The following is a 22,560-nucleotide window of genomic DNA, read 5'->3' as shown; positions in this document are numbered from 1 at the left end:
TGTTAACCTCTCAGGACATAAAGTACGCTCCACTGATCATGGATCACCTTAGAACCGTAGAGGACACTTTAAAACTGAAAAATACCCATAATAAAACAGTCCACTCTAACATATGGACCAAAAATAAAAAAGCAAAGAAATAAATCAATTGAGACATCATCAGTTTTGAGACATAACCACAATACAAGATACCACAGGGTCAATATCATCTTTATGAATTCCTCATGCTGGCCTAAGGAGTAGGTGAATAATCCTGACCATGCCTCAAAAATGCATTAGAATGCCGACGGCTGGTCCCTGGAAATACCTTTAGTTCATACAGATTTATTGTATAAACTTTATCAAGCATTCAAAGTCAACTAAAAAAGATAGTTTAGTTCACAATAATAAAAAAAATTGTTTTGTTTTAAACATTACTACAAATGAAACTCTTATAACTTGTATGTCACAAATTCTTTATCATGATTTGATGTTAGGCATAGGTACCTCACTTTTGCTGCAGATAATAGCTCTTGCTATACAACTAAGCACCCTGCTGGCCATACCTGCTGCGCTTCTGCATGGTACACAAAACTGAAATAATATAAAACAGTCTTATTCCTCTTGAGTTATTCTCGGTAAAGTGCCACTGAGTCTATGATTAAATGGACATAAAAAATCCCAAAAAACAAAATGCATGCTTACCTGATAAATTCTTTTATTTCCTGGCATGGAGAGTCCACAAATCTATTCTAATTACTAGTGGGAGTTCAACTCCTGGCCACCAGGAAAAGGCAAAGAACACCCCAGCAAAGCTTTAAGTATCCTCCCACTTCCCACAATCCCCCAGTCATTTAGCCGAAGGAATATGGAAAGAGAAGAGGACACAAGGGGTATAGAGGTACCTGAAGGTTAGAAAATGACAGAAGCCGTCTCAAAATTTAAATAAGGGCGGGTCGTGGACCCTCCATGCTAGGAAAGAAAATAATTTATCAGGTAAGCCGAAGGAATATGGAAAGAGAAGAGGACACAAGGAGTATAGAGGTGTCTGAAGGTTAGAAAATGACAGAAGCCGTCTCAAAATTACATTTGGGAATTCAGAACCTGGCCACCAGGAGGAGGCAAAGACACCCCAGCCAAAGGCTTAAATACCCCTCCCACTCCCCTCATCCCCAAGTCATTCTTTGCCTTTTGTCCCAGGAGTTTGGCAGAGAATTGTCAGAAGTTTTCAATAGTCTCTTATGGAGGGTAGTACTCTTCGGCATGGGACTGGAGTTTTGAGTAATACTGCCAGTCTCTCAGTGAGAGCATAAGTGAAAGTTAGAGTCCGGAGATGCAGGGAGAATATTTTTGCGAAACCATCCCGACTCATATTAACAGCTCCACAAGCAATCAGCGTTGATGAGTTTCGCAGTCTGCTTTTTTCTCTCAAGTCCATGTCAGAAGCAATGCTACCATCTGTCACACTTGAAAGGCCGTGTTCCTGTTCCACGGCGTAGATTCCAGTAAGATTGTTTCTTTTTACTTTTGTCATGATTATATTGTAATACAAAATGTTTTCTCAAGAGGCTACCACCTTTCGGGACAAACTATAGATCAGGGTCTCAGTGAGGCTCCTTTTGTATCTTGGAATCAAGGGTTAATATCTCCTGAGGGGGGTTATTGAACAGGGTTTTTTTTTAATCATGTTTGTTATGTGATTCAATCTGCTTATGTGTAGTGTTACTTAGGCTCATGGCTTGTGGAACATAACGGCCTTTGGAAGTAACGCGGCCTTTATGGTTATGCACGCTTTTTCTGGACTGTATAGTTCACCTGGTGACCAGGCGTGGTTTCGTGTTGGCTTTCCTGACCATGTGGTGACAGAAAAATTCTCATCCGCTGGTGTCTGGTTCATAGGAGGGGGTGAGTGCCCCAGCCATTGTGGGTGTCAGGTGCCGTTTACATTTTCTTATTTGGTCTGTTTTTTTGTATTCAATATCCAGTTATGAAGGATTCTGAAAATGTGGATTCGGACGTCTCTAGTTCAGATTCTGCTTCTTGTGAAGAATACGAATTGGCCCGGTTGATACATGCTTATCAGTTATGTTCCGAATGCTGTTTTAGAGTGCTCAATTCCTTGGGATCGGGGAATCAAGGGGCCACTAAGTCATCCACCTCTGGGGGTTCTGTTCCCCGAGTGACGAGTTCCCTACCACCATCTATTACTATGCATGTAGGTAACCCAGACTTTGCTAAACCTTCTCTGGAAGATGGCTTGTTCCCTCATGAGGTTAGGGCACGGTTCCGCATGTCCATAATTATGGCACAGGCGCATCTGCAGCTCCCAGAAGTGTGTTTAAGATATTGTACGTGTTCCATTAACCGGGGCTCCTCAGGCATGGGATGGCCTGGTCCTGTTCAGCTCTCCGGGGGAACGACTGTCCCTGAGGGTTCAGGGGGTAAACCTTCGGGCTAGGGTTGTCTTTTGCTCCGGCGAAGGTATGCTGTGCCTTTTGTTATAGACTGGTGCGCCTTTGTGTCCTACTGCGGCACATTTTGGCGTTGTTGGAGGATCCCATCCTTAATGGATCTGGGAATTTTCAGTCTTCTCCTTCGAATGGCTTGCAGAATTAGATATAAGAGGAGGAAGTATTCTTCTTATAATCTTGTTTATTGAGTATCCTTTTCCAGTTCTGAGCTTGAAAGAACAGGATCCCTGTTGGGCTGGTCCTGCGAGTGTGTCTGTTCTTGGGTGATAACCTACGGGTTGCCTTAGATTTATTTTAATTCGGTTAGGATGATTTTTTATATGGTTGAGCTCAGGTTTATTGTATATTTCCTTGGGGACTTTTTTTTCTGGAATCGATACTCACGATTTTTGATCGCACTGTTTACTTCTACAGAAGTTTGTTCTAGTGTAAGGACATTTTAGTCCTATGTTTGACTGTTGTTTATTTCTCCATCTCGGGGGGTGACTATATGCGGCCTTGACAGTGATGTCCTTGGTTTCAGGCTGGGCGCTGAGTGCTTCACATTTTTATTTGTGTTATTTCTTGTTTTTATTTTACAAGTTTTCAATTAGGCATTCTGAGAGGACCTGAGGGTCAGTGAGGCATGGGGGATTGGTTCAGTCCTTATTTGCCTTTCCAGCTGGTCGACTGGGACTCAGAGAAGTTCCGTTGTGATACACTCAGTTGTTTCCGATATTTCGTCGGGACTTAGTGTGTTCCTTCCCCGCATGGGTTGCAGGTTTGGAGGACTTGGGATTCCTTGCCGCCAGTTTCTGGCGGTTTTGCCTTTCAGGGGCTCTTTGGAATTGTCCTTTTTTGGGCTTGTTCCTTTTTAAGTTCTCTTCTTTTGTCCATTTCTCTTTAGCGGCTTTGACCATCTTATGGGGAGGGCCGTGCAGCTCTTTCCTACTTTTGGGAGTTTGTTATTTCTCTATCAGTGACGTTAGGCTGTGTTGTCTCCTCCGAGCTTCGCTTAGCGTTTTTTTCTACCGGGGCTTGGGATGCTCTGCATTCTTATTCCTTGAGTATGGTCCTCTGGTTACGTACCCTGAGGAAATATGGAGACCAGCCTTTGTTCTACTCTCTCCCTTGGTCTCTAGAGTTATGGTGGGCCTCTGTCATGCTTTAGCTCCTTTTTGGAGAGTGGGACTCCTGCAAGGGGTGTTTTCTTCCTTTTGGGTTGGGATTTATGAGTGAGTCTTGTCCCCATTCTCCGGGTTAGTCCAGTTATTCCCCTGTGAGGTCTGATTCTTTCAGACGGGTATTTGTGTTCCCTGGGATGTTGTTTGTTTTAAACGATTCTGGGACTCAGGCCTATAGTTTTTTGTTTGGGATCTTTCTTGATATCCAGAAACTTTGATCCTGTGGCTGGTTCGGGGCGATCCAGTTTTTCCAGGGAACACAGGCTGTGGCCTAAGGACTGCACTAGTTTAGCCTGCTAGCAGCTTGTCCAGTTTTCTGTGTGCTTTCTGATATGATCCTTAAGGCTTGCCTTGTCCTTTGAATGACGTATGCTCCCCTTCAGGGGGAGTTCTTTCTGTGTTCTTCATGACGTCTCGGTGATTTCATTCAGCTTTTGTTTTCACCAGACTATGGCTCATGTCTTGTGGGCATGTGCACTGTTCTTATATATGTTCTTCCTTTGGGGGGTAGTTTGCCTCCTTTGGAGGGGGGGTTTCATCTCTCTGGAGGGTTGTTGTCCTGTCCTGTGTGCAGGAGGTTGGAACGGGTTTTTTATCCTGTATAGGAGAGCAGTCTGCTCTTCTGGGGTTTCTTCTGTTCCACCTGTGGAGATGAAGTCTCCATGTTCAGACTGTCATAGAGGGTTGTACTAGGTCTTCATAGGGATCTACTGTATTTTTCTATGTTCATCTCCTATGGGGTTCTCCTTGGGAGTACCTATTTGTTGGGGTGGCCGAGTTCACCCCATTCTTCCCTTCCCTGGGGGCTGACGATTGGGGTCCTTTCTGTTCCCCTGTTTTTCAGACCTGCCTGTCGCTTGGGCTGGTCTGGTGTTGGAGCAGGATCTGAGATCTGTTGTTTGTCCTCGGGTCTTTTGAGGTTCGGTGAGCCTCCTTGAGGTTCTGTGCTTTCTCCATGTTCAAGATATATGAGGACTGGTGGCTTTTGGCTAGCCTGTGATGTTCCCACTGTTTAGTGGATGTTTAGCAGTCTGATGGTTTAGTGTTTGATATCTATCTTCAGCTGCTCTTACTTGCCTGCAGGAGTCATCCTGGTATGACTGTGGCGTGTGGTGTTGACTCAGGTGTTCGCTTATCTGGCTTTGCTGCACGTGTTTCGATTTCTTAATATTTTGATATTCTAAGTTATCTTGCAACTTGAGGTCTCCATCTTCATTTGTCTTTAGGGTGTGGTTGCACTGTATTTAGAAGAAGTTTTCTTCTCTGTTCAGATTCCTGGTCTTAACCTTGTGGTTTCTGTACAATCTGGGGTCTGGGCATTGCCTTCCTTATTTCTTGAGACTGGTTAGGGTCTCTGTGACCTTGGCTCGTTTCTCGTGGTTCCTTATTTTTATTTGGAACTTGTTGCTCCCTATGTAGGGTCCCTTCGGGAATCCTTGTTTTTTTCTTCCATGTCTTCTCCCTTTTAGGAGTTTACGTTAGTTGATCTCTTTCTCTAGTAAGGGGTGTGTTGTTGGGGACTGACTGCTGGGCGACGGTGTCTCCTGGAGGTGTTTTGGCTCAGTCGAGTCTCTTTCTGCGGTCTCTAGCAAGGCTTATGGACTTTCTGCGGGTCAGTGTCCTTGGGGCTTTTTCCTTTTTCAAAGTTTCATTGTAGGCCTGGTGCCCTCAGAATGGACCCCCTTTTGTAACATCCCGTTTTGGAATTCAGTGTCCTCTATAGCTTGGGTATTGTTTTCCCAAAAGTAATGAATGCAGCTGTTGACTCTTTCCATTTATGAAGAAAAACTTAAATTATGCTTACCTGATCATTTTCTTTTCTTCAGATGGAAAGAGTTCACAGCTCCCCCCCCCAAGTTTTTTTTTGTGGGGCGTCTGTTATTTTTATTCTTCTTGCACCTTATCACCTTGATATTTCTTCTACTGTTCCTTGTTCCTCGACAGAATGACTGGGGGATGAGGGGAGTGGGAAGGGGTATTTAGGCCTTTGGCTGGGGTGCCTTTGCCAGGTTCTGAATTCCCAAAAGTAATGAATGCAGCTGTGGACTCTTTCCTTTTGAAGAAAAGAAAATTATCAGATAAGCATAATTTAAGTTTTTGTTTTCTTTCCAATGGCATGGAGAGTCCACAAATCCATTCTAATTAATAGTGGGAAGTAGTACCCAAGCTAGAGGACACAGAATGGAAGGGAGGGAGAACAAGACAGGAGGACCTAAACAGAAGGCACCACCACTTGAAGAACTTTCCTCCCAAAAGAAACCTCAACAGAGGCAAAAACATCAAATTTGTAGAATTTGGAAAAATTATGCAACGAAGACCAAGTGGCTTTCTTGCAGATTTGTTCCACAGAAGCCTCATTTTTAAAGGCCCAGGAAGAAGAGACAGCCCTAGTGTAATGAGCCGTAATCCTCTCAGGAAGCTGTTGTCCAGCTGTCTCATAGGCCAATCAAATTACACTTCTCAACCAAAAGGAAAAAGTATTAGAGGTGGCCTTCTGGCCCTTACATTTACCAGAGAACACAACAAAAAGGACATTAGATTGCCAAAAATCCCTAGTAGCTTGCAGATAGAACTTCAAAGCACGTACTTCATCCAGGTTATGTAACAGATGTTCCTTATGAGAAGAAGTATTAGGACAGAACGAAGGAACGACAATTTCCTGATTGATATTGCGGTCCAAAACCACCTTAGGAAGAAATCCCAATTTGGTACGAAGGACTACCTTATCCACATGGAAAATTAGAAAAGAGGGGTCACACTGTAGAGCCGAAATCTCTGAGACTCTACGAGCTGAAGAAATAGCTAGAAGAAACAAAACTTTCCATGACAACAACTTAATAGCAACAGAGTGCATAGGCTCAAATGGAGCCTGCTGCAGAACCCTAAGAACAAGATTAAGGCTCCAAGGAGGAGCAACAGGTTTAAACACAGGCCTTATTTTGACCAAGGCCTGAACAAAAGATTGAACATCTGGTAAGTCGGCCAGACGTTTAGGACTCGAAAGGGCAGAGATCTGGCCCTTTAGAGTATTGACTGACAAGTCCTTCTCCAAGCCCTCCTGAAGAAAAGACAAAATGCGGGGAACACTCAACTGACTCCAAGGGAAACCCCTAGATTTGCACCAGTAAAGGTATGTACGCCACACTTTATGATAAATTTTGCGAGTTACCAGCTTACAAGCCTGATTCATGGTATCAATAAACTTATCTGAAAAACCTCGTCTATACAAGACTAGGCGTTCAATCTCCAAGCAGTCAGCTTCAGATAATCTAGATTTGGATGTAGAAAAGGACCCTGAAGTAGAAGGTCCTTCCTTAGAGGCAATTTCCATGGGGGAAATGACAACATATTCACCAGATCCGCAAATCAAATTCTGCAAGGCCAAGCTGGAGCAATAAGAATCACCAAAGCCTGCTCCTGCTTGATACGGGCTATTACCGGAGGAAGGAGGACAAATGAAGGAAACAGGTAAATTAGACTGAAGTCCCATGGAACTGCCAGAGCGTCGACCAGAGCTGCTTGCAGATCCCTTGATCTTGATCCGTATCTTGGAAGTCTATCGTTTAGATGAGACGCCATCAGATCCAACTCTGGAACTCCCCACCTGAGTGTTATCATTGAGAATACTTCCAGATGAAGAGCCCACTCCCCTGGATGAAAAGTCTGCTTGCTCAGATAATCCGCTTCCCAGTTGTCCACCCCTGGGATGTGGATGGCAGAAATGTGACAATTGTGAGACTCTGGCCACTGAAGAATGTGATTCACCTCCCTCCTTCCTCCCTGGTGGTTGATATACACCACCGAAGTAATATTGTCCGATTGAAATCTGATAAACCGGACCAAACTCAGTTAAGGCCAAGCTATCAGAGCATTGAAGTGTGTTCTCAACTCTATGATATTTATTGGGAGGACAGACTCCTCCTGAGTCCAAATTCCCTGAGCTCTCAAGGAACCCTAAACTGCTCCTCAGCCTGAAAGGCTGGCATCCGTAGTCACAATCTCCCAAGATGGTCTCAGGAAGCATGTGCCCTGGGACAGATGGTTCTGAGAGAGCCACCAGGACAGGGAATCTCTCATCTGGATGTCTAAGACTATCCTCTGAGAGAGGTCCGAGTGATTTCCGTTCCATTGTCTGAGCATGCATAACTGTAGAGGTCTCAGATGGAAACGAGCAAAAGGAATAATGTCCATGGAAGCCACCATTAGACCAATTACTTCCATACACAGTGCAACTGATGGACAGACAAAGGACTGAAGACAAACACAGGCAGCAAGAAGTTTGGATTTTCTGACCTCCGTCAAGAAAATCTTCATGGAGATCGAGTCTATGATCATCCCCAAAAAACATACCCTGGTATTTGGCACCAAGCAACTCTTTTCCAGATTCACCTTTCACCCGTGAGAGTGGAGAATCAACAACAGAGAATCCGTATGGGATCTTGCTAACTGAAAAGATGGCGCCTGAACCAAGATATTGTCCAGGTATGCTGCCACCGCAATGCCTTGAGATCTGGCTACTGCCAGAAGAGCCCCTCAAATCTTTACCAAAAGGTAGGGCTACAAATTGGAAGTGTTTGTCCAAAAAGGCAAACCGGAGGTATTGGAAATGTTCCTTGTGAATAGGAACATGAAGATACACATCCTTCAGGTCGATGGAAGTCATGAACTGACCCACCTGAACTAAAGGGAGAATAGAATGGATAGTCTCCATTATGAAGGATGGAACCTTGATAAATTTGTTGAGACACTTGAGGTCTAAAATGGGTCGAAAAGTTCCCTCCTTCTTGGGATTCACAAATAGGTTGGAATAGAATCCCTGACCCTGTTATGCCAGAGGAACTGGGATAATTACTCCTAGAGAAGCGAGATCCTTGACCCAGTTTAAGAAAGCCTCTCTCTTGGGACTTCTGTAGGTGAAGCTAGCAGTCACGCTGCTGAGCGCATGCTTCCTATCAAATGAGATAAGGCAATATACCAATAGGTTTACTGAAGCCAAATTGAGATTCACTTTTTTATCTGATGAAACAACCCCTGTAGGTTAAGAAACGCGTCATAAAATATTAAAAGACATTTTTATTTGAAGTTGTCTGTGTTGTGGTTCATACATACCATCTGAACAACACACATAAGATTACTCCTTTGCAGCACCTGAAGTCCATACAAGTCCAGACAACAGGAGAGAAACACCAAGTTGCAACTAGGACAAGTGCCTTTGGAGCCTGGCTCCTACAGTGTACTAGCCACTGTTAAGTGCTAGCCTGCCCTCTTGCACTGGTTACAGTACAGTGCCACACCATCTGGTAAGCATAAAATCTTCTTTTATCCGTACCTGCATTCCAGACGATATCACGCTATTGTGGCGCCCTCTCTCTATTCTTCTTCAACAGTTGTTCCACACTCTCTGGGATCAAGAGGAGCAGCCTGATTCACTATTCCATTCAAGAGGACATCTTTATTCCCTATTTACCACCAGCATATGGACAGTAAACAGGACTAATACGGTAGACTTGATCTACTATATCAATAGTACAATAATTTGGTTTTAAATTGTATAATGTTTTCTTTTTAAACACCAGCGCTCTTTTATATCCCTTTACTGGGATATTTTTACTTGAGATTATCCAATGTAGAAGACCAAGTGTATACTGTAATATAGATCAAACGGTGTTATATCAATACAAACAGCTGACAGCCTTACAGAAAGAACAAAGTAGAAAATCTTGAAGATAGAGCTCAAAGAAATAATAGGGTTATAGGGCTTCCAGAGTCTAATGAATACAAATATCTGGTTCACTTTGCTGCAAATATATTACCACAATTCTTATGTATGACCCCAGATGAGATTCCACTTCCAAAAATCGAGAGAGCACACAGGATAGGCGTTAGGAGGTCAGAACTAGAATATTAAAAAGCCAGACCTATTATGATCAAAGTGCTAAATTTTCAAGCTAAGGTGAACATTTTTAGACAGTATCGTAAGAGGCAGGAATTAGTAATAGGCCACAGAAGAATCTTCTTGTTCCAAGATTTCTCTGCAGAAACAAGCAATAAAAGACGTGAGATGGCACCTTTTTGCACCAAACTCATCAAGGCCAAAAGGCCAGTTAGAATGGTCTATCCAGCTAAAATCTGTATGGAGGTTAATGGTGCAACATGGAATCTGCTTACTGTAACAGAAGCCAAAAACTTTTTTAAAGAACGGTTTATTGTAATCGATAGTAAATAGTTTGCTTCAGAGGTTAATATGAAGACCAAGCTGACTTTTTATCTTTTTATGTCTTGTTATACATTTGCGTGTGCCGGTGAGGAAGGGTGGAGGAGGGGGTATTTAGTATTATTTTTGCCCCTGCCACACTTTTATATTTTTCTCTTATTTTTTTTTAACAGCGTGCATAATTTAGCTCCACTTTAACCCTCAATACCAGCGTTGCCTACGGTACCGGTAAGCTGGAAAACCGTGCTCGTGCACGATTTCCCCATAGGAAACAATGGGGCTGAGCTGGCTGAAAAAAAAACCTAACACCTGCAAAAAAGCAGCGTTCAGCTCCTAACGCAGCCCCATTGTTTCCTAAGGGGAAACACTCTCTAAGTCTACACCTAACACCCTAACATGAACCCCAAGTCTAAACACCCCTAACCTTACACTTATTAACCCCTAATCTGCTGCCCCCGCTATCGCTGACACCTGCATTATATTATTAACCCCTAATCTTCCGCTCCGGACACCGCCGCAACCTACATTATCCCTATGAACCCCTAATCTTATGCCCCTAACATCGCCGAAGCTAAATTATATTTATTAACCCCTAATCTGCCCCCCCCAACGTCGCCGCCACCTACCTACACTTATTAACCCCTAATCTGCCGACCGGACCTCGCCACCACTATAATAAATGTATTAACCCCAAAACCGCCGCACTCCCGCCTCAAAAACACTATAATAAATTGTATTAACCCCTAATCTGTCCTCCCTAACGTCACCGCCACCTACCTACAATTATTAACCCCTAATCTCCCGCCCCCAACGTCGCCGCTACTATAATAAAGTTATTAACCCCTAAACCTAAGTATAACCCTAACACCCCCCCTAACTTAAATATAATTTAAATAAAACGAAATAAATTTACTATATTTAAATAAATTATTCCTATTTAAAACTAAATACTTACCTATAAAATAAACCCTAATATAGCTACAATATAACTAATAGTTATATTGTAGCTATTTTAGGATTTATATTTATTTTACAGGCAACTTTGTATTTATTTTAACTAAGTACAATAGCTATTAAATAGTTAATAACTATTTAATAGCTACCTAGTTAAAATAATTACAAAATTACCTGTAAAATAAATCCTAACCTAAGTTACAAATACACCTAACACTACACTATCATTAAACTAATTAAATAAATTACCTACAATTAGCTAAACTAAAATACAATTAAATAAACTAATCTATAATACAAAAAAACAAACACTAAATTACAGAAAATAAAAAATACAAGAAGTTTAAACTAATTACACCTAATCTAAGCCCCCTAATAAAATAAAAAAGCCCCCCAAAATAATAAAATGCCCTACCCTATTCTAAATTACAAAGTAATCAGCTCTTTTACCAGCCCTTAAAAGGGCTTTTTGCTGGGCATTACCCCAAAGTAATCAGCTCTTTTACCTGTAAAAAAAATACAACCCCCCCAACATTAAAACCCACCACCCACATACCCCTACTCTAACCCACCCACACCCCCCTTAAATAAACCTAACACTAACCCCCTGAAGATCTCCCTACCTTGAGTCGTCTTCACCCAGCCGAGCCGAATTCTTCATCCAAGCAGAGCAAGAAGAGGTCCTCCATCCGGTAGAAGTCTTCATTCTATCAACCAATCGGAATTAAGGTAGGAAAATTCTGATTGGCTGATACAATCAGCCAATAGAATGCAAGGTCAATCCGATTGGCTGATTGGATCAGCCAATCGGATTGAACTTCAATCTGATTGGCTGATTGAATCAGCCAATCAGAATTTTCCTACCTTAATTCCGATTGGCTGATAGAATCCTATCAGCCAATCGGAATTCGAGGGATGCCATCTTGGATGACGTCATTTAAAGGAACCGTCATTCGTCGTTCAGTCGTCGGCCAGGATGGATGTTCCGCGTCAGAGGTCTTCAGGATGCTGCCGCTCCGCTCCGGATGGATGAAGATAGAAGATGCCGCTTGGATGAACACTTCAATCGGATGGAAGACCTCTTCTTGCCCCGCTTGGATGAAGACTTCTACCGGATGGAGGACCTCTTCTTGCCCCGCTTGGATGAAGACTTCTACCGGATGGAGGACCTCTTCTTGCTCTGCTTGGATGAAGAATTCGGCTCGGCTGGGTGAAGACGACTCAAGATAGGGAGATCTTCAGGGGGTTAGTGTTAGGTTTATTTAAGAGGGTTTGGGTGGGTTAGAGTAGGGGTGTGTGGGTGGTGGGTTTTAATGTTGGGTGGGGTTGTATTTTTTTTACAGGTAAAAGAGCTGATTACTTTGGGGCAATGCCCTGCAAAAAGCCATTTTAAGGGCTGGTAAAAGAGCTGATTACTTTGTAATTTAGAATAGGGTAGGGCATTTAATTATTTTGGGGGCTTTTTTATTTTATTAGGGGGCTTTGATTAGGTGTAATCAGTTTAAACTTCTTGTATTTTTTTTTAAATTTTCTGTAATTTAGTGTTTGTTTTTTTGTATTATAGATTAGTTTATTTAATTGTATTATTAGTTTAGCTAATTGTAGGTAATTTATTTAATTAGTTTAATGATAGTGTAGTGTTAGGTGTATTTGTAACTTAGGTTAGGATTTATTAATTTAGGTTAGGATTAATTTAAATTATATTTAAGTGAGGGGGGTGTTAGGGTTAGGGTTAGACTTAGGTTTAGGGGTTAATACATTTATTATAGTAGCGACGAGGTCCGGTCGGCAGATTAGGGGTTAATAAGTGTAGGTAGGTGGCGGCGATGTTAGGGAGGGCAGATTAGGGGTTAATACAATTTATTATAGTGTTTGCGAGGCGGGAGTGCGGCGGTTTAGGGGTTAATACATTTATTATAGTGGCAGCGATGTCCGGTCGTCAGATTAGGGGTTAATAATTGTAGGTAGGTGGCGGCGACATTGGGGGGGGCAGATTAGGGGGTAATAAATATAATATAGGTGTCGGCGATGTAAGGGGCAGCAGATTAGGGGTTCATAGGGATAATGTAGGTGGCGGCGGTGTCCGGAGCGGCAGATTAGGGGCTAAAAAAATGTATTATAGGGTTTGCGATGTGGGGGGGCCTCGGTTTAGGGGTTCATAGGTAGTTTATGGGTGTTAGTGTACTTTATAGCACAGTAGTTAAGAGCCTTATGTTCCGGCGTTAGCCCATAAAACTCTTAATTACTGACTTTTTTGGTGGTAGGAGTCTTGTCGGTAGAGGCTCTACCGCTCACTTCTTCCAAGACTCATAATACCAGCGTTAGGGTATGCAAATGACGTAAGGGGATCTGCGGTAGCCTCGAGTCGCGGAAAGAAAGTGAGCGGTAAACCCTTTCCTGGCTGACTCTAAATTCCAGCGGGCGTTAAAAAGCAGTGTTAGGACCCCTTAAGGCTGCTTTTTAACCCTAACGCAGAACTCTAATTCTAGGCAAATGTTAGTTAATTTGTTATCATGGAACGTAGGTGGAATAACCTCTCCTATAAAAAGGAAACTGATTCTAAAACAACTAGGATATATGAAACCAAGTATAGTGTTTTTACAAGAGACAAATCTCAATCAAATGTAAACTGCTAATCTTAAAAGTAGATGGGTAGGGGAAGTAATATCTACTCAATATTATGGTAGGAAAAGGGGGGGTAGCCAGGGGCGGAACTACCGGTGATGCAACGCACACGGCTGCGACTGGGCCAAGGAGGTCCCTCCCACAGGGTGGCCCAACTTCAGGTAGTATTTTATTTTTTTTAAATGTTTTATTTCTTTTTATTTTCCCCCAATTCCAGCAAGAAGTTTTAATTCCAGCCAGGCGGCAGACGCAGCACAATTTCAAAACAAAGTCAAACTTTATTTGACCTGCCCGGTGCCCGCTCGGAACTTGCCATTTTGGCACGCACTGCTCGACATCATAAAACCATCTATAGCTGCTGGACTTGTGGAACGGAACGTGGCATGGTGACCTGGACTTCTGAGTTGAGAGCTTTGGAACCCACCAGGTTTAAAAGGAAGCTGGAATGTTGCAATTCAAGATGGCAGTGGCATCCCAAAGGTTAACCCTTTCATTGCTAAGCCCACCTGCAAAAATGGGTAACACGCATTATGTACTTTTCAATAGTTGTGGGCATTTGGTTGTCCAGAAAGCGAAAGGTGTTTTATGTTTTCCGCATTTTAATCATTTTGTAATTGTAAATATTTTTTTACCATTTCCCCTACATACCACAGAGCACTTTTTAAATGTAATTTAATCAACCATTGATCAGTGGTTTAAACCTTTTCAAGGAGCTAAAATCTCGAAACGTCCCTTTTTAATTTTATTTTATTTATATATGTGTGTTTGAAGGGCATATCTCTGAGCCTTATATTATTATAGGAATAGTGCAGACTGTAACATTGAAGACACGTTTGTTGTGGTCTCTGTTGGCATGCAGGGCTAGTTTCCCTAATATCTGGTGCCCATAGGCAGACGTTACTCTAGTAATCTCAGTATTTTTTCTGCCTTGTGACCAGTAGTTTATCTCTAATTAGGAACCCTATACAATTCCTGTGTCCTATGTCTGTCTAGCTGTACTTACTATGACTGTGGCAAGAAAAATGTGAGGACAGAAGTAGATTTTAGAGTTTGATCTCTTGGATAGCCAGACAGTAGCCCTTTGTTTATTGAGCTGTCAGGCCCCTGTGCCTGTGTGTGATTGTGTGTACATTTTGAACAAATTACTATAACATTGATTGCACTATGTCACTACAGATCACTCTTGTGTGAACATTGCATCTTATTTCTAATAGTATTTGCCCAATACGGAATCCAGCTGTAAACTCCTCCAAACAAAACCCACGTGGACTCTATTTATATTTTGCTCTAATTCTATGAATGCCAGCACTGGAGCAATAACCGTACCTGTTGAGGTGCATTTGGTTTGCATTTCAAATGATTATTTGCCTTTTTTTTATTTATATTTAAGCCTCCCTCTACTGTCTGACGGTTCTGTTTATCTGTTACAGTTTAGCCTTTAACTACTTTAAATTCCTTTACCTGCCTGGGTTCTAATAGCACTTGCTAATGTGTGTGTGTTCACAAGCTCTCTTTTTGCTAGTTGTGCTAATGTGTCTGTATCACCATAATGTGTGCACCCATATGTGTTTAATCTAGTTGCTGTTTCTGAGCATATAAGCAGTTGCGCTTAGTTTATGCATATATGTGTGTGTGTTTATATATATATTAGCCCTACATAACTTTTCCCACTTTAGATTTAAATTAAGAATTAAACACATAAGGGAAAATTGTTTAAAATATCCTAAAGTAGGCCAAATCTGGCACATAAGCAATGATTTGGACAAACCATAGTGTGTTCCCTCTATGTGTGTTATGCACATTGGGGTCAATTTATCAAGCTCAGTATGGAGCTTGATGCCCCTTGTTTCCGGCGAGTCTTCAGTCTTACTGGAAACAGAGGTTATGAAGCAGTTGTCTAAAGACCGCTGCTCCATAACTTGTCCTCCTGCTCTGAGGCCACGGACAGAAATCAACCCGATTGAATACGATTGGGTTGATTGACACCCCCTGCTAGCGGCCGATTGGCCCCAAATCTGCAGGGGGCGGCATTGCACCAGCAGTTCACAGTCGCACATTAATAAATTTACCCCATTATGTTAAGCAATAAGACCGTCACAAATTTTGGAAACATTACCTTTTTTTAATTTGAATCTAAAGTTATAAACCACTTTTATCCAGGAGGTATGGCAAGCATATGAATATACATCAGCACCTTTTATCTCTCTGTACTCCCCCTCTCTCTCTCCTTGTACTCCTCCTCTCTCTCTCCCCTTGTATTCCCCCTCTCTCTCTCTGTACTACCCCTCTCTCTCCCCTTGTACACCCCCTCTCTCCCCTTGTACTTTTCCTCTTTCTCTCCCCTTGTACGGCCCCTCTCTCTCCCCATGTACTCCCCCTCTCTCTCCCCTTATACTCTCCCCCTCTCTCTCTCCCCATGTACTCCCCCTCTATCTCCCCTTATACTCCCCCCCCTCTCTCTCTCTCTCTCCCTATGTACTTCCCCTCTTTCTCTCCCCCTTTATGCCCCCTCTCTCTCTCCCCATGTACTCCCCCTCTCTCTCCCCTTATACTCCCTCTCTATCATTCCCCTTGTACTCCCCCCTCTCTCTCCCCTTTTACTTCCCCTCTCTTCCCTTGTACTTCCCCCCTCGCTCTCTCCCTTTGTACTCCCCCTCTCTCTTTCCCCTTTTACTCCCCCTCTCTCCCTTTTGTACTCCTCCGCTTTTGTTCTTTCTTTCTTTGTTTCTCTCTCTCCCCCTCTCTATCTCTCCCCCTCTCTCTTTCCCCTTTTACTCCCCCTCTCTCCCTTTTGTACTCCTCCGCTTTTGTTCTTTCTTTCTTTGTTTCTCTCTCTCCCCCTCTCTATCTCTCCTCCTTTGTACTCCCCCTCTCTCTATCTCTCTGTACTACCCCTCTCTCTCCCCTTGTACACCCTTCTCTTTCTCCCCTTGTACTTCTCCTCTTTCTCTCCCCTTATACTCCCCCTCTCTCTCTCCCCATGTATTCCCCCTCTTTCTCTCCTTTGTTTGCCCCCTCTCTCTCTCTCCCCATGTACTCCCCCCCTCTCCCCCCTTATACTCCTCCTCTCTCTTTCTCATTGTACTCCCACCTCTCTCTTTCCCATTGTACTCCCCCTCTCTTTCTCCCCTTGTTCTTCTCCTCTTTCTCTCCCCTTGTACGCCCCCTCTATCTCCCCATGTACTCCTCCCTCTCTCTCCCCTTATACTCTCCCCCTATCTCTCTCTCCCCATGTACTCCCCCTCTCTCTCCCCTTATACTCCCCCTCTCTCTCTCCCCATATACTTCCCCTCTTTCTCTCCCCTTGTACGCCCCCCCTCTCTCTCTCCCCATGTACTCCCCCTCTCTCTCCCCTTTTACTCCCCCTCTCTCTTTCTCATTGTACTCCCCCTCTCTCTCCCATTATACTCCCCGTCTCTCTCTCACCTTGTACACCCCCTCTCTCTCTCCCCATGTACTTCCCCTCTTTCTCTCCCCTTGTACGCACCCTTCTCTCTCTCCCCATGTACTCCCCCTCTCTCTCCCCTTTTACTCCCCCTCTATCTTTCTCATTGTACTCCCCTTCTCTCTCCCATTATACTCCCCCTCTCTCTCTCACCTTGTACACCCCCTCTCTCTCTCCCCATGTACTTCCACTCTTTCTCTCCCCTTATACTCCCCCTCTCTCTTTCTCATTGTACTCCCACCACTCTCTTTCCCATTGCACTCCTCCTCTCTCTTTCCCCTTTTACTCCCCCTCTCTCCCTTTTGTACTCCACTTTCTTTCTTTCTTTCTCTCTCCCTTTGTACTCCCCCTCTCTATCCATTAGTACTAACTCTCTCTATCCCTTTCTTCTTCTTCCCCCTCTCTCCCATTCTTCTTCCTCCCCTCGCCCTCCCTATGTTCTACTCCCTTATCTCCATTTTTTACCCCCTCTTTTCCTTTGTTCTATAAAAAAAGAAAATATATCAAAATCATGTTTTTTTTGGGGGGTTGGGGGGGCTTCATGGATTCTTGCACCAGGGCCCTGAGGCTTCTAGTTATGCCTCTGGGGTAGCGATGCTCTTTAATAAAAGCCTGTCCTATAATATATTATCACAGGATATAGATAATCAGGCCAGATATTTAATCATAGAAATATATAAGCTAAATCTTATTGTATGCAATGTCTATGGCCCTAATAAAATGGATTATGTATTCTGGGAGGAGCTAAACAATAAACTTATAAAGTATATGGGAAAGAATGTAAATGTTGGGGGGGTTCAATTTGGCACCAGTGCCGTTAGTTGATAGGCTAAGGTGTAGTCATTCTAGAGACTCTAAAAGAGAAGCTAAAATTCTTAGTACCTTTTGCAAAGGACTAAGATTACAAAACATCTGGAGAATTCAAAATCCAGATATACGTTCATTTTCATGCGTATCCAAAACATTTAACACGTTTTCACGAATTGATCTCTTTCTAATTTCAGATAATCTACTGGGGCTTGATATGAACTCGGACATTAAAGACATCAGTGTATCAGACCATGTGATTATCACTTTAGAACTACAGAATACAGCACAATTTAAAAACGACCCAGGTAGATTTATATTTCCTAGATACTTAGCGGACAACGTACATTTAAAAAATCATATCAGCGAAAAACTGGTAGGAATACCAGTGGTTTAATAGAGCACACCTAGGGAAAAGTGAAACATACTGGGAAGCAGCAAAAGCTTTCTTAAGAGGTGCTATTAAGGCATATACATGTAAATGGAAGAAAAAAGTAGAGAGAGAAATCTCCAACTAGCCAATCAACCAAAGAATAGCTAAAAAGTCTATATAAATAACCCTAATCCTCGATTATGGAACAAGTACAAAAATAGTAAACAAGAAAGAGACCTCTTCCTAAAACAAAATGCCACCCAACAAGATAGAAAAGAGAGAGCCCTATATAGAGGCTATTATGGTAGATAGGCCAAATACTTATCTAGGCTTACTAAAAAACAATACACAGAAGAACCATATCGCTTCAATTAAAATAGGAGCCCATAGAGTGTCAACCAATAGGGAAGTGAAGCAGGCGATTTATGATTACTTCTTCTAATTATATACGAATACTAAGGTAGTTAATCATAATATAGCAGAATTTTGGGATAAGTTATATATTAAAAACTTAAAACTTGCCAACACTACCAAGAGTCCTATACATACTTCAAGCCCTTCCCATAGCATTACCTGGTTGGTTCCAATTGAGGCTCCAAAATTACATAAACAGGTTTGTCTGGGGCTCTAGCAAACCCCGGGTTAACAAAGCTACGATGTACAGACCTACTCTGACAGGTGGGCTGGGTCTACCGAATATTCGGGTATATTTAGATGCTATTGTACTTCAGAGGGTATATGACTGGCACACTTCTTCACAGCACAAGGCATGGATAGCAATAGACTCTCAGATATTAAAGGTTCCCTCGGTGGGGGCTCTCTGCTGGGTCCCTAAATCCTCGAGACCTCCAAGTTGTACGATACTTCCTATGCACAAATACTTTTTTGAGACATGGGACACAATTAAGCATAAAAGACGAGATATCTCAGGGATTAGATCCCCTCTCTTTCCTATCCCATTAAATGTGGAACTCACAGGAGGGCTAGATAAGGACTTTCAGAGGAGAGCAGAATGGGGATACACCACTCCACTAGTAGAGTTTATAAGAGAAGGTAAACTTAGGAACAGAGAGGAGTTAAAAGAGGTGGCACATGGTGCGTATCACCCGTGGCTAAAATATATGCAGCTCACACACTTTCTCCATACCACACCATATAAGACAGACTTTTTGAGACCAATGACCACATTTGAGAAGCTTTGTTCAGCCAATGTTCCAACGCCCCACACGCTTTCCAAAATGCGCTGTATACTGCAGACGTATATGAGAGACGAACTTCCTTCATACACCATTAACTGGCACAGGGAATTGGGAGACATTTTAAATACAGAGGAATGGGGACTAATATTTCATCACACTAAAAAATCGTCAACCTCCCCAAAAATCCTAGAATTAAACTTTAGAGTACTAACACGCTGGTATTTAACCCCGACAAGACTACACTCTATTTACCCAAGTTCCAGTGACTTATGTTGGAAGGGTTGTGGAAAAAAAGGAGGTTGCCTCCACATGTGGTGGGAGTGTGATTTTGTAAAACAACTCTGGCATTACGTAGAGGAACATTTCAGAAACAGCTTAATTGCAGATCTCCGCCTCACACCCCAGGCAGCATTACTAAACAGACTCCCCCAAGTTCCATGCAAGCTTAGGAGACAATTACTACAGGTCGGAATTAATGGCGCCAAGGCCCTGATAGCTTTCAGATGGAAATCACCTATTCCCCTGACTGGACAAATGTGGTTAGCCAAAATTGAAGAGTTGCTAAGCCTTGAGGAATTCGGATATCTTAAAAGACTTAGGCTAGAATTTTTTCATAATATGAGATTCCTATGGGAAGAATCACTGACAACGACTAGACCTCAGCCCAGCCTGACTTTAACACGTCAAGACCTTGACTTAACATGATGCGTGGAGATAGGGACCCCCCCCCCTCTTTGGGAAGGGGATAACATATAGGCTTCCCTATATACCTGTTAGATGTTGCAACTAACATTATAACTGAAAGTAGTTTAAACCCCTAGTCTATAACACAATTGTGAGAACAGGATAGAGGTGGAAGGATATGCTCACAAGTTTAATCTCACATGGTATATGCTACTCTCCCAAGTAATGGGGATCATAACACCGGTCAGCAATGTTTTGTTTTCGTTCTGTTTCTGTTTATTGTTCTCTTTTTACTTTTGTCTGTGATGTGTTATATTTAGCTATAAAAATCACCATCCTGGAATACCCTGTTACTGAAAGTACGTCTAACACATTTTATCTCTTTTACGGTAAGTGTACCATTGTTTGTAACCTTTTTCTTATTTCGTACTTGCAATCAATAAAGATGGTAATTTAAAAAAAAAAAAAAAACTTAAAACCTGCTGAAGACGATGTCTTGACATTTAACCAAATCATATCAGAAGATGAGGAAGCCAAAACAATAGGCCAGATAAAATCGAATAAAGCACCGGGACCAGACATGTTACCTGCAGAATTTTATAAAATGCTATCCAGTGAAGTAACCCCTACTCTTACCAATCTTTACAATACCTACTACACTAAAGGGAAATGCATTCTAAATACTTTGCGGCATCTTCTATAATATTAATTGCAAAAAAGAATAGAGACCCAGAGGACCCAGCTTTCTATAGACTGATATCACTATTAAACAATGATTACAAAATACTAACCACCATTATAGTAAATAGGCTTAAAAATGGTTATGTACAAAGTAATACATCCAGACCAAGCAGGTTTTATGATGGGACGCAACCCTGCCAGAAATATCCGCAAAGTATTTCCTATGTTAAATTATTGTTGGAACCAACTAGAACAGGGCACAAAGCATAAAAAATCAGATATAGTAGTTCTCCCAGTGGACGCTGAAAAAGCGTTTGATTCCATAACGTGGGATCATTTATTTACAGCTCTTGACAAATTTGGCTTGCAAGGGAATATAAATGCTTTTATAAAACTGATTTATAGGAATCCCACTTCTAATATAATCATAAATAACGAACCAACACCTAGCATACAGCTAAAGAAAGGAACAAGGCAAGGTTGCCCACTTTCGCCCCCCTTTTTAACCTTTCAATAGAACCGCTAGCAATCAAGCTGAGACAGGAATTGCCAGGTATTAATATACAGCAGCATAAAAAAGTCTTATCACTATTTGCAGACGATTTACTGATATATCTTACCAACACGGCACAGAGTATTAAGCATTTCCTTAATATATCCAACCAATTTAGTTCATTTTCAGGCTACAAGATTAAAGGGACAGTATACTGTAAAATAGTTTTTCCCTTAATGTGTTTACAATTGTTTTTTTTACCAACTGCAGAGTAAAAAATGTATGAAAATTAGCGTTTTAAGGCTTATTTGTGTATATTAAAGCTCTGATTTTGTGTTTTGAAGCCACAACCTAATAAAATGGGTTGAGCTTGTAGGTATAATCCGATCTCATTACTGTATCACTTTGTGCACATATACCTGCTTCTTATCTTATATCTGTCCTTAAAACAATCACCAGTACCTTGAGAGAACAATGGAAAATCAACATTTTATTACCTTATCTCTGCTATATCCAACTGGGAGTATAATTTCTTCTGCTGGCTGTGTTAACAAAGCTTATATATAGCTGGGACCTGCGGCCACAAACTTTCAGAATAGGTGTGGATACCACATGCTAAATCAACCATTTCAAATGCCAATATAAGGGTAAAGGAGCTACTTGTAAACAATTTAATACACTCCAGCAGGTAAAGTGGATAATTGGGAACAAATTAAAGGGGAGAAATTTTTTGAGTAAACTGTCCCTTTAATGTAGATAGGTCAGAAATTATGTGGCTAACTGAACCTCAAACTGAGCAAGGGGAATGCCCATTTAGAAGTGTTGAATGTATTAAAAATTGGGGAATATATATTAGTAGAATTCCAACACAATGGTATGGCAAAAATTTCACAGCTGGTTTAGACAAGTGTGTATCAGATTGCAAGAGATGGGCAGCCCTACCTATCCCTATATCAGTTAGAATAATGTTAATAAAGACTATCATCTTTCCACGTTTGTTGTACCTATTACAAAATATCTCTTTAATTATAAAACAGAAAGATAACATTAGGTTCAACAAGATGTGTGCCTGTTTTGTATGGCAAGGGAAAAAAATAAGATGTGCAACAGAAACGCTTTGCCTTCCAGTTAGAGCAGGTGGCTTGGCATTGCTCAATCTAAAGAGATACAATCTTGCTGCACTATCTAAACATGCCATAGATTGGATTATAGAAGGGAATTATGTGACATATTCCTGGGACAGGAATGTAACCCTGTGTATCACGTTTTTTACCAATCTTGGGAAATCCTAACTTTATGCCAGGATGCAGTAAATGGGGGAATATTTCATAAATGGCACAGCAGGGGCCTCACCAATGTAGTACAACTATAGGATGTAAGGTTACGCTCTATTAAAGGGACAGTCAACACCAGAATTTTTGTTGTTTTAAAAGATAGATAATCCCTTAATGACCAATTCCCCAGTTTTGCAT

Source organism: Bombina bombina, chromosome 1, assembly GCF_027579735.1.
Source record: "Bombina bombina isolate aBomBom1 chromosome 1, aBomBom1.pri, whole genome shotgun sequence".
Classification (NCBI taxonomy): domain Eukaryota; kingdom Metazoa; phylum Chordata; class Amphibia; order Anura; family Bombinatoridae; genus Bombina; species Bombina bombina.
Note: the sequence above shows the minus strand (reverse complement) of the source record.